The sequence below is a fragment of the Rhododendron vialii genome, chromosome 9a, assembly GCF_030253575.1.
Source record: "Rhododendron vialii isolate Sample 1 chromosome 9a, ASM3025357v1".
Lineage (NCBI taxonomy): Eukaryota > Viridiplantae > Streptophyta > Magnoliopsida > Ericales > Ericaceae > Rhododendron > Rhododendron vialii.
The window spans coordinates 17,017,510-17,030,914 of NC_080565.1; positions in this window are offsets into that span (position 1 = coordinate 17,017,510).

The window sequence follows — 13,405 nt, forward strand, 5'->3', positions numbered from 1 at the left end:
AAAAGTTGTAGATAATTGAATTTTGAATCCAACCCAATTTGAATCACTTCAATTGGAGGTCGGATGAGGAAGATATGACCAAAATACTGAAGGCTGTGCAGTTTACGCTGGAATATGTCAAATCGAATTTTCTTGCCTAAGCATGGTTGGATTTTGGTTTCCTTGATAGATTCAAAATATCTAAGTCTTCCACACAAGTATAGCTGAAGGATTTCAAGTTTGGAAGGATTGCTTAAAGATTTCAAGTTTGGAAATACTCCATATTGCTTAAGGATTTCAAGTTTGGAAGGATTTCTTGTTGCTCAAGGATTGCATCTTTGACCATAATAGCTGGATTCTTTATCTTGTGTTTTCTTATTATTTGTGTTTCCATATTGTTTGCATATGCGATAGTTTACCATATTGAGACAACATGGTAATATATGGCCTTTGACCTAGATCACGCTTTTTGCAAACTCGAAAATTTAATAACTCTCACAAATTTTTAAATAACTAAGTGGGAGAGGGAGTTTATTTTTATAAATCCCATGGTCTCCATTGCTAGTTCGTAGGTGATATAATTAATTTTGTGTGTTGGTTTCAGAACCTTCCTCCCTATCGGACAAAATTAATTGTGGCATCATCGGTACAAACTTCCTAAAGGGATAGCTCTAAGATAATTGTTGCGTGAATTACTTCACCATTTGAGGTAATTCATAAAGGAACAATGGGTCATGGGGCTAGGTAATGGTATACACTTAGCTGTAAATAATAGTATCCTCACCATCTGAGTCACTATTATTATTTATAGGACCAAAGCTATATTGGCTATTTGATTTTGCTTGGCACGGTATAGTGTCTAGATAGTAAAATTAAAAAGGTTGTGCCTATCTACACGAATGATGAAGAGTAGAAGACTTCCCATCGAGGCATGCTCTTCACGGTGTGTAGGGTTGCCAATGTTTTTCTTTTAACATGTGGTTGAGGGAACCAATATTAAAAGGAAATTCAATTTTTTATTGCCCTTCATAATTGATGTTATGTGATTCTCAGATTCAAAAATGGGCTCTTTTCAATCCACTTGTCATTATTCTCAAAGAAAATAAACTTACTGGATCGAATTATATTGACTGGAAAAGGAATTTGGATATTGTGTTAACTGCTGAGGGGCACAAATTTGTGCTATCTGAGGTGTACCCTCCTAGACCTGATAAGAATGCCACAAAACATGAAGCAAAATTTTATAAAAATTGATGGATATCACCCATGTTGAAGGGACCCTGATTAGCGGTCATGTTCTGAAGATGATAGCTCTTCTTAATGAACTAGAGATCATTGGAGCTGAAATTGATGGGAAAACCCAGATCTATTTCGTTCTTAACTCACTGCAATCTGAGAGTTTTAAGTAATTTCGCCTGAACTATTATATGAACAAAATGCATTTATTTTTGGCGAAACTACTTAAGGAACTCCAAGCAGCTGAGGGTCTTTTGGTTGTGAAGAAACCACCATCAGTGTTAGTGGCAGAAAAGGTTTCTACTTCTAAGCTGAAAGGCAAGAAGAATCAGAACAAGTCTCAGAAAAAATGTTATGGAGGCAGTCCATGCGCCTCAAGGTGGAGTGAAAAAGCCTAAGGGCAAAGTGTTTTCACTGCAAGCAGTAAGAACACTGGAAGAAGAAATGTCTATTCTATCTCAATAAAGTGAATAATCAAGATAGATTTTTTCGCTAGTCGTTGAATCATGTTTAGTGGTGTTATCTATCAGTACTTGGTGTGTAGATACAGGAGCCACTAATCATGTTTGCAATTTGTTGCATGAGTTCTAGGAAACTAGAAGACTAGGTGATGGAGAGATTTATCTGCACATGGGTAATGCTACGAGAGTGGCAGCAGTAATAATAGGAATTTAATTTTGAGAGATTATCTTTATGTTCTCATACTTAAAAGAAACTTGGTTTCAGCTTCTAAGTTAATAAAGGATGGATATTTAGTTTATTTTAGTGACTTTGTGGTTATTAAGTTAAATAAACGTTTTATCTGTTCTGGTTCATTGGTGGATGATCTCTATATTATTAATCCTATATTTCCTACAGTACAACTGCATGAATTGAATAACACTAATAATTTACCATGTAAGAGAAAAGAGCCTTCTAAATTGAACCAAACGTATCTTTAGAACTTATGTCTTGGTCATATTAATCTGAATAGAATTTCTAGACTGGTTAGAGATGGACCTTTAGGTTCATTAGAAGTTAAGGAACTTCCAGTCTATGAATCCTGTTTCAAAGGTAAGATGACCAAAAAGGCCTTTTTCAGCAAAAGGATATAGAGCCTAAGAGCCGTTGGAATTGGTTCACTCTAATTTGTGTGGGCCTATGAATGTCCAAGCTAGAGGTGGTTTTGAGTACTTTGTCACTTTTATTGACGATTACTCAAGGTATGGATACATTTATTTGATGCACCGTAAGTCCGAATGCTTTGAAAAATTCAGGAGTATAGGGCAGAACGGAAAAGCATTTGGGTAAATGTCTCAAGACACTACGATCTGATCGTGGTGTTGAATACCTCTTGGGAGAGTTTAGGGATTACTTGTCAGCTGAAGGGATTACATCCTAGTTGTCAGCTACAGGTATGCCACAATAAAATGGTGTAGCAGAGAGAAGGAATAGGACTCTTATGGATATAGTCAGATTATTGATGAGTTATTCAGATTTAGCAATTTCATTTTAGGGACATGCACTAGAAACAACAACGTACATTCAACTTGGTACCATCTAAGTCAGTACCATCTACACCCACAGAACTATGGACTGGGTGCAAACCTAGTCTGTAGCATGTTCGGGTTTGGGGTAGTCCAGCACATGTGCTGAATGGGAACGCAGATAAATTAGAATCGAGGACAGATATTTGCTTGTTTGTAGGGTACCCTAGAGGAACGAAAGGTGGACTGTTTTATAGTCCTAAAGATAAGAAGGTCATTGTTAGCACTAATGCCCGGTTCTTAGAAGATGACTATGTAATAGAACACAGGCCCAGAAGCAAGATTGTTCTAAAGAAATTGAGAGGAGAGGGACCGATAAAGACTTGTTCAACACCAATACTATAGGAGTTACACTACAAGACATAATTGTTGACACACCGGTACCTCATCGTAGTGGGAGGGTTGTTGTCCCACCCAATCGGTATACGTTCTTGGGAGAATCTTATGATATGATCCCGAAGAACAACATGCTAACCCTGCAACTACAATGAGGAACTAGAAGGTAAAGATGCGGAACTTTGGCAAAACGCTGTGAAATCTGCATCCACATAATGGAATCAGATGGATTCATAGCAAAGGGTCAAGAGCACGGTTTGTGCAAGCTTAAGGAGTCTTTTCATGGACTCAAGCAAGCATCTAGATCTTGGAATATCTGTTTTGATCAAGCAATCAAGTTTTTTTTGGTTTTGATCAATGTCCGGATGAGTCATGTGTGTACAAGAAGCGCAACGGAAAAATGGTGGTGTTCCTGGTACTATATGTAAATAATATTCTGCTAACCGGAAACGATGTGGGAATGTTGTCTTCGGTAAATGTGTGATTATCTGGCCAGTTCGATATGAAAGACTTGACAAAAGCCGGTCACATCCTTGGGATTAAGCTTATGTGAGATTGCAAGTATAGGATGTTGGGCTTATCATAAGCTACTTATATCAATGAGATCCTTGCTCGTTTTAGCATGCAGGATTCCAAGAAAGGGTTCCTCTCTTTTTAGACATGGAATCAACCTATCCAAAGATTAGTGTCGTAAAACACCTGAGGAGATGGAGAAGATAAAGGCAGTTCCTTATGCCTTGGCAGTAGGAAGCCTCATATATGCTATGATGTGTACTAGACCTGATATTTGCTTTGCCGCTGGCATAGTTAGTAGATTTCAGTCTAATCTAGGGCAAGAACATTGGACTGTAGTGAAACATATACTCAAGTATCTAAAAAGAATTAGAGATCATATGTTGGTATTCCAGTCAGATAGTCTGGTACCTCATGGGTACACAGACTCAGACTTTATGTCAGATAGGGATTCCAGAAAGTGTACCTCAGGATATGTGTTTACCTTGGGAGGTGGAGCCATAAGTTGGAAGAGTATCAAACAATCTTGCATTGCTGATTCTACCATGGAGGCAGAGTATGTGGCAGCTTCTGAAGCAACCAAGGAGGCTGTTTGGCTTAGAAACTTTTTATTGGATCTAGAAGTGGTCCCTTTAGTACAATCAACCATTACACTCTATTGTGACAATAGCGGTGCAGTTGCTAATTCGAAGGAGCCAAGAACTCACAAGAAGGGCAAACACATTGAGTGTAAGTATCATCTGATTCGAGAGATCGTACAGAGAGGTGATATTGCTATGACCAAGATTGCATCGGTGAATAACCTGACAAATCCTTTTACGAAGAGCTTACCAGCTAAGACTTTTGATAGTCACGTAGGGAGGGAGATGCATGGTAGTATGGTTTTGAGTCTTAGTGGGAGTTTGTTAGGAGATTATGTAAAAGTTATGTTTTTATATGATGGATTAATATATAATCATTAATCAATTTTATCCATTTTTGATGAGAATCTTTTATGGGCAATATTTGCATGATATTTTTGTATGTTGTGCGTGTGTGTCTTTTATTCTACGTAGTAGATAATCCAGTGTGTAGAGTACGACTTACACACAGAAGATTGGATCATCGGTTCTTGTGGAATATAAGTTATGGTTCACAGTCTTAGATGGAATTTGACACACCATCGGTAGGATTGTAGCACAATATTTAAGTAGGTCTGTCTTGACTACAGGGAATGGTCTAGTTCTAACTCATTGTGCTAGTACACTTTGTGTATTGAACGAGACCGCATTGAGGTAATTGTGTTTATACTAACTTTATAAGACAATTGGAACCTCATGGCTATTATGAATGCTTATGCTCTTAATCGAAAAATAATTATTAGAGGTGTATATTTAATGTTGTTGACTTTGATTCATTATAGAGTGAGATCTTTATAAGGTCAATAGTCTCGGTGAGTTGGGTAGCAACATTATATATATGATAACTATTAATTATTGATGGAATCCATGTCCCAGTAGGGATTGATGATACCCCTTGAGTAAGCTTATAAGTTTCGATTATGTCAAACCCTGCAGGTGGATATTTGTATCCGACATATCGAATAAGTTAAGTGGATAGTCTCAAGTTAAGATGTTGATTAAGTGGGAGATTGTTAGTAATTTAATTTAATTAACGGGTATCTGTAATCTTAACGTTGGGAGATTAATAAGTATTTAATATCATGGAGCTCGTAATATAATTGAGATAAGGACGGGAGTGCAATTATAATTCTGTAGTGGGGTGAATTATAATTAGTGAAATAAGAAATAGAATCCTGGCAGGATTAGTTTTTCTTATTTACATTGGGAGCCCTGACTTATTACTCCTTAGGTCCCTATCGTAGCCCTATATATACACGTTATGCTCTCTAGGTCAGATTGATGTTTTTTCTATTATTCAGTAAATAGAGACAGGCTTAGAGAGAGCAAACAGATCATGAAAGAGTCCACACTTGGTTCGTGTTCTAGACGTGGAGGGAATACGATAGAAGATCGTAAGGTACGGTCAAGTAGTATTCGTGATTTATAGCAAGACGTGCTATAACAAGTTCAACCAGCATTCGTGTCGCAGGGAGTTGAGGTAGAACCCTAATTCCACTTTATAGGGTTTTACAATTTTTGTTGTCTAATCAGTACGCGTCATTACTGGGTCTTGGGGATTCGGTTTCCCAATAGAGGATGCCAAGCAAATGGCCAGAGCTTACTTGTTGTACCTTTTTGGTGCTTCCTTGTTTCCGAACAGGCACAGTTGGGTACACCTGTCCTTCTTACCGGCCTTGCGGCATTTGCAGACGGCTAGCTGTTTTGACTGGGGTGGCAGCACGCTTGCGGCTTGTTATAGCTTTATGGGAGCTGTTTCTCGAGGTGTTTCTACTACAACTAGCAGGTACTGAAGGATCTGGGAGGTAACAAACTTGTCACATCTTTGCTTCAATTTGCCTCATTACCTTCACTATGTGATTTATCTCATGTTGATGCTTTTTATATTTGAAACTTGCAGCTTTGGGCTTACGAGGTGTTGGGGATGTATCCCCAGAGGTTACAGGACCGGTCCAGCGTCCGATGTCACGGGCTTTGGGCTATTGCTTGCTCAACACACTTAAGAAGCACAAGGATGCAAAGCTAGTGCCTACCGAGCTTTCTTGGATGGGATGACTAGTGTGTTGGTGAGTTCGAGACACTTTATTGGTGTTGAGATCGATATCTAAGATTTGATCGTTGACGCACAATCGATTCTCTTGTCACAGGTACACTGGGACCTTTAGGACAGGCTCGACGAGCCCTACCTAGGACGGAGCAGGGAGGTCACTCGAGGTCGAGTGCTGCTTGAGTCACCTTATGGGTGGCAATGGTACATTGGAGAGAGAGTGACTCAGCAGTCACTTCGCTTGCCGGCATTTCAAGTGCCCGCCCTTCCTCCAGCTTTCCTGCCGTGGCCTTGGGGGTATATTGTCGTAGAGTTGGAGAGGTTCACAGTGCTTGAGACCGACCTCTCCCCATACTTACGTCCTACTAAGGACTATGCTGCTTGGAGAGAGAGGCACCTGGCTGGTCCTTTAAGGTTTGTGGAGTTTCGGCAAGTCCAGTTCAGTGCCACTACGGCGAGGAGGAGAGAGAAAGGTCAGGGTGGTGCCAAGGTGATGGAAGGGCTCCCGAAGCTATCGTGGGAGGTTGAGGTAATGGCAGCTTTGGGGGCTCAGATGGTGATTGACTTACCGCAACCAGATGAGCTGTTTGAGTCGATTACTTGTCAGGTACAATTTAGATTACAAATGAATTACTTGAGTCCATGAATCTTTTTTCCCTAAACTTGTAATTTCGAGGTGCCGGTGGAGTTGGCAGATATGGCGCGTTGCCAAATGCTTACAATGGAGAACATGTTGCGACGAGCCACCGCAGGTCACCGTTTGCCTATGAGTCGGCCGAGTGAGCCTCCTCTGACTCAGGTATTGCTTATCGTTTGTTTTGCTTTTTGACTTTTTAAATTATGGCTTTTGAACCTATTCTTATGTGTTCATGCAGGGCCCTCCTCCCAAGACTAACAGGCCTACTGGTCGTGAGGCACGGAGCAAAAGGGTGGAAGACACTCCGGCGGCGTCTTCGAGGAGTTCTCAGAGAGTGGTCACCTCGTCGAGAGACTAGAGGGCCACGGAGCCCTCGGCAGAGGAGAGCGAGTAGGGATCTAGCGAGAGTGTGGAGGCCTCGAGTCCTTTGACAGTCGCGCCAGGTCCATTGCGCTTGGGGTTTCTATTTTTTTTTTGATCCATGACGATAATGATGATGACGATGATCCTCCAGCAAGGAAGAAGCCTCGCACTTGAGTTTCTTTTGCTTTACTGTCTTTTCTTTTGACATTGGGTTTGCACACCCCCGTAGATTATAGGAGCAGAGGTAGTAGTTAGGCTTGCACGCCCATTTTGGACTTTTGGGCGCCTGTTTGCCCCTTTTGACTCTTTGCATTGGGCTTGCATGCCTCGGTAGTTAGCGTCCTTCATATTGACATGTATTTTTGTACCTTGACTCATGGATTCCAATGGATATATATGAAAAATGCAGTTTCTTTTGATCATTTGTTGTTATTAGCTTAAACAACTTAGAGATTATGAACAATGTTTTGATAATTTGTACTGGCAATGACCCCGAGACCTAAGACAAATTAATTCGCAGCTGTATGCCATGATCTAGCTAGAAAGAAATGGATAGGGGAATAGAATGATGCCTTTTGGATTAAAAACAACGAGATTTTGGCGAATTTCGTGCCTAAAATCTTGAGTTCTAACATTCCAATGAAACCAGCGTCCTCGATCATTCACAAATGGATAACATGACCTGTACAAGCTTCCTGTGTAGGGGGATGAAAACAATTGGTGCTTAGAATAGCACTTGATTGCAACGGCTACTCGTGTCTCTTCATCGGAACCCTAGTTTGTCGTCGAGACCCTAATCTGCAAAACAGACAAGGGGTGAGCGCACCTTTGCCTCTTGTGGCAAAGGCCCTCTATGCCTAAGTTAGTATCATGTACTAGAGAAATCCCTAAATAACAGTAGGAAGTATCGAATAATGCAACGTATTGCGTACCTTTTACCTTTAGGTTTACCTCGTATTTATAGATTCATAGATGCTTGCTGCCCAAGCATCCCTGTTGCCCTAGGATTCCTATCTTGTATAGGAAACCTAGGATATCTTGGATTCTCGTTCCCTTATCAGTTCATTACCTTAGTCCTTTTAGGTCTCTTTTCCATAAGTGGCCGAACATCCCATTCCCGTTGGGTATCTTTCCTTGATCCTTTTTCTCAAGATCTTATTCCTTTACAAAATTCCACTATTCTGGAACCTTCCCGAGCGTTCCTTGCACCTGGGGCTACTTTCCCCAGATTTCTCCTCCTGTTCGGCCTTCTCATTGTCGAACAAGCTACTTAGACCAGTGACTTCACATGTCACTGTACCTATATCAATCTCTTTGTCCAACAATTTCTCATGTTTGCTAGACCTTGACCCCGTACGGACTTCCAGGATCAATGACTTCTCATGTCACCGGTCCTCATCATTGCCGACCACCATATTGCACGGCGACTTATCCTATCTTAATCAAACCATGGTCCCATGTACCACGTGTTCGGGCCCTCTTTGAGCTTGTTCGGGAATACCTCCCTACAATTGCTCGCCAGTTTTACTCGTTACTTTTACTCAAATGACGAGCAAAGCTCCCAAGTACCAAGCAAATTCATTCTGCTTCTGCATTTTGTTTCACAAAATTGATGCAATTCTCATCATTAGTCCAAGCAAAACGTCTCATCATTTGGGCTGGACAGGCTTTTCCTGCCCTTACCTTTACACGTGGCGTTCGTTGTACTGCTGACATTAAATGCAGACGGATGCCTTTGGGGAACGGAACGCCCAAACGGCGTCTGGGGTGACGTTTCACATATAGCACCCCACTCATCAGGGTATATCTGGGTTTTCGTCCCATTTTGAAACCTATAATCTCTTTTTTAGACTCCCTCTACAGACAGAAGGTTTTCGTTCACCCGCCATTGGAATACTGCTCATCGTCTCAAGGCCCCCTCTTTTCTGCATTTTAGGAACTCCGATCTTCAAACCGTAAGTCATCGTTCCCTATCTCGCCCTATTTCTCTCGTCGATTAGGGTTTTCGTTTCTTCTAGGGTTTCTTCGTTCCCTTATTTTCGTTTGCAATCTTGAATTTGCATCAATGGGGAGATTTAAGAGGCACTGTAATACTCCTCAGGCCATGACCAATTTTAGGACTCGATACGATATTCCAGATAACGTCGCCACTGAACTGGCCCCTGAGGACGCTATTCGCCAGAGTCCTGATAACAACACTCTCCACATCCCTGTTCTCACCGTCGTAGAAGGCGGGGTCAGGTTCCCTTTGGCCCCATTGCTCTGCCAGGTTCTAGCCCACTATAGGCTTTCCCCTATGCAAGTCTCTGCCAACTTCTTTTGTGTCGTTATGGGCATAAATGTCATAAATCAGCTAGGCACATCCCTAGGTTTACATGATGTTCATCATCTGTACAGCATTTCCAGAACCAAGGATGCCCTAACCTATTATCTGAAGAGTAGGGATTCTAGGAAGAAACTTGTCCTTGAACTTCCTGATTCTACTCGGGGAGATGATGACGATTTTCTTATCATCACGGGGAACTTTGAGCCCAGAGATGAGGATGGTCAAATGATAGGTTTCCACGCCACTCATAGATTTAGGCAACCACGTTAGTTTCTTTCACTTGCTACATCCTTTATTGCTCAAAGTTTACTCGTACTTTGCTAATTCACTCTGTTGCATTCTCTTTGCAGCCACAAATGTCAACCAAGGTCATGACATCATAACCCCTCAAGTCCACGTGACGGATAGCAACCGGGCACTTGCCTTCAATGGCCAAGGTACATATCTTGCAGGCCGAGCAAGAGATGCTCAGGTGCTCTTCAGTTACAGAGCTTCATACGGCGGATTTATCGACCGTTGCACCTGAGCAGCAGATAATCCAGACCTCACAGCCCATTCTTCTTCAAATCTCCATCAAGGAAGAAGCAGTTGTTCTCAGACTCCTCCCATTCTTGACAAACCTATCAAACTTTCCAAGGAAACCTCCACTTCTACTTCCAGTGGTTATTCCCCTTCTCCTCCACCTCAGGAGATGAACCAACCAATCAACCTCAACAGCTTACTTACCATTCCTAGTGCTGGCCAAGGACGTGGCACTGCTCGTGGCCATAGTGGTTCTCAGGGCCACGGTCGTCAGGCCTCTGTCCAAACAGATTGACCACCAGGGTTTTCACCCAATGAGGTTGCTGAGGATAGTGCAGAATCCAAGGAAATTGCTCTGGCCCTCTCTCAAGCTTTCTTACTTCCTGGTGACATGCAGGAGGAAGTGGAGAATGCTCCTGACAAACTCCTTAGTTCCTTCATGGTAAACAGTGTCAAGGTTTGCTCCCCTTCATAACTTCTCATGTTAGTAAAACTTTATACTCGTTATTAAGCCCTGTATGCTTTGTTCAGTCTATATAGAAGATGGTGGCAATGGCCTAAAAGCTTGGCCAAGCTGAGCCTGAGCGTGCTAGGTTGGCTAGTGAGAACGCCAAGTTGCAAAGATCAATTATCATACTCAAGAGAGAGAGGGATCAGGCACATTGTATGGTGGATGAGTTGAAGGTCAAACTGGATGGAGCTGAGGATAGTCTAAACCAAACCCTCATGGAACTTGAGACAAGCAAGAATGAATCCAAGGCTGCATACCAACAGGGCTACAACGAAGGAATCAACGTAGCTACTGAGAGTTACAAGACCCATATGCTTGCAATTCAAGATGAGATCTGGGCTGCTGCTTAGACAGCATGCCTCAGGAAGCCAGGTACAGCTGAATCATCACCACTATGGATTGAAAACGATCTCCCGAGTACCATGGCAGCATTGACTGAGGAAGAAGTTCTGGAGGAGAAAGACAGCCTGGACAGGGAGTTGAACGCATAAGTCTCTGAGCAACCTGGTGCTGATGCTGATCAAACTGAAGAAGTGACCAACCCTGGCCAAAAGGAAGCCAGTGATGGCCCTGCTAAAGGTAGCACGGTTGTGGAAGACACACCCGTTCAGGCTTCTCCTTCTGCCATCCAAGACCTTACCGCCGAAGAGTAAGTATGATTTCATCCCTTATGAACAATCTTAACTTTTCAGAACAATTTACTGGCCCTACGTGGCACTGGTATATTTTAGAACACGGTTAACACAGGTATTTGGCCCTTCGTGGCACGATTTCTATTTGCTTGCTAAGTTCTGTCATACTTGCATGTTCTCGTATGTGTTTAAGTATTTCATACTTAACTCATTCGTTGTAAGTTCTTGTGTGCTGTCCAAGTTTGTTCATACTTGGATAAATTCCTAAGTATGCTTGTACTTAGCTGTTTGGCATGTCCACATATGCAACCCATGTATTCTCGTACCGGGACAAGTTCATAAGTTTCTCATACTTAGATAATTTGAGCATGTTCTCGTATGCTCCCCAAGCCTTCTCGTACTTGGACAAGTGTATTGCATATATTCGTATGCACCCAAGTGTTTTGAAACTTGGTCAAGTTCCTAAGTTTTTTCGTACTTAGCCAATCATTGTGTGTATATGTACGCACTCGGGTAAATGTACCCATACCCTGTTCCCCAAGTTGTCACGTACTCAGAAAATATCCTATGTGTATTCATACTTGGAAATATTCCTAACTGTATTCATACTTAGGTTATACTAGTAAGTTTCCCATACTTAGACGAGTGCTCAAATGGATTCATATTTGGCAGAATTGTGCATGTTCACGTATGCATTCCAGGTTTATTCATACCTGTACAAATAACCAAGTATATTCGTACTTGCAAATTTTTGAATTGCTCGTAATTTTGCTTTATACTACACCCCTCTGCTCCCCAATACGAAGCCAGGAAAGACGGTGTACAACTTTCTAGCTCCGTATTCAAACAAAGGAGTGGAGTGAAAATCCATAACCATAAAAGACCGTCAATTTGAAAAAACTCATAATCAAATTCCTTATTCATGATCTGATAAATCAAGGGGGCGTTATTCGTACCCCTTGCAACTATCAAAGAATAAAAAATAAGGGAATTTGATTCGTAATTCCCACACAATCACGATGTCCATCCGAAAATAGAATGAAAAATAAACTGAAGTCTTTCACACAAAGAACTTCCTCAAATTATGGACATTCCAAGGCCTTGGCACCGGGTTCCCGTCCAGGTCTGCCAAATGATAAGCCCCAATGCCCACTATCTCAGTTACTCGATATGGGCCTTCCCAATTGGCCCCCAATTTGCCCTCATTGGCCACCTTGGAATTGTCGAGCACCTTACGAAGCACAAGGTCTCCAACGCCAAATTCTCGTGGGTGGACATGCTTGTTGTAGCTTTTCATCAGCTGCTCCTGATATGAGGCCAAATGAACCAGAGCCCTCTCTCTCCATTCCTCAGCCAGATCCAACACAAATCTCTAGGGCTCTGTCTGCCTCCACTTTCAACCAAAATGGTCATGTTGGTCGGCATGCCAACTTCTAATGGAATAACAGCCTCTGTTCCATATGCTAATAAATAAGGGGTCTCTCCCGTAGACCTCCTAGGAGTTGTTCGGTGCGCCCACAGGACCAGTGGCAATTCGTCGGGCCACTTGCCCTTTGCTTTGTCCAACCTCTTATTGATCCCGCCAAGGATGGTTTTGTTGGACGCCTCTGCCTGCCCACTACTCTGAGGGTAGGCTGGGGTTGAGTAATAATTTCTTGTGCTATATTAGGCATAGAAAGTCTTAAACTTCTTTTGAAATTGGGACCCATTATCTGTAATCGACAAATAAGGGACCCCAAATCGAGTAATAATGCTCTTCCATACGAACCTTTCTATTATAGACTCAGTGTTTAGCCAATGGCTCTGCCTCAATCCACTTAGTGAAATAATCTGTTGCTACCAACAAAAATTTCCTATTCCCAGTTGCCTTGTGGAGTGGACCCACGATGTCCATTCCCCATTGTGCGAATGGCCAAGGACTTGTCAACGGCACCAGATCCTCGGTTGGTGTTCAGATCATTGGTGAGAATTTTTGACACTTTTCACAGATTTTCACATACACCTTTTCATCTTCTTGTATGTGTGGCCACCAATAACCTTGGGTGATTGCTCGGTGGGCAATGGACCTGCCCCCAGCATGACTTCCACATGTTCCCTCATGGATCTCATGGAGAAACTTTTGCACCATTTCGGGGTGCATACAATGTAAGTACATAC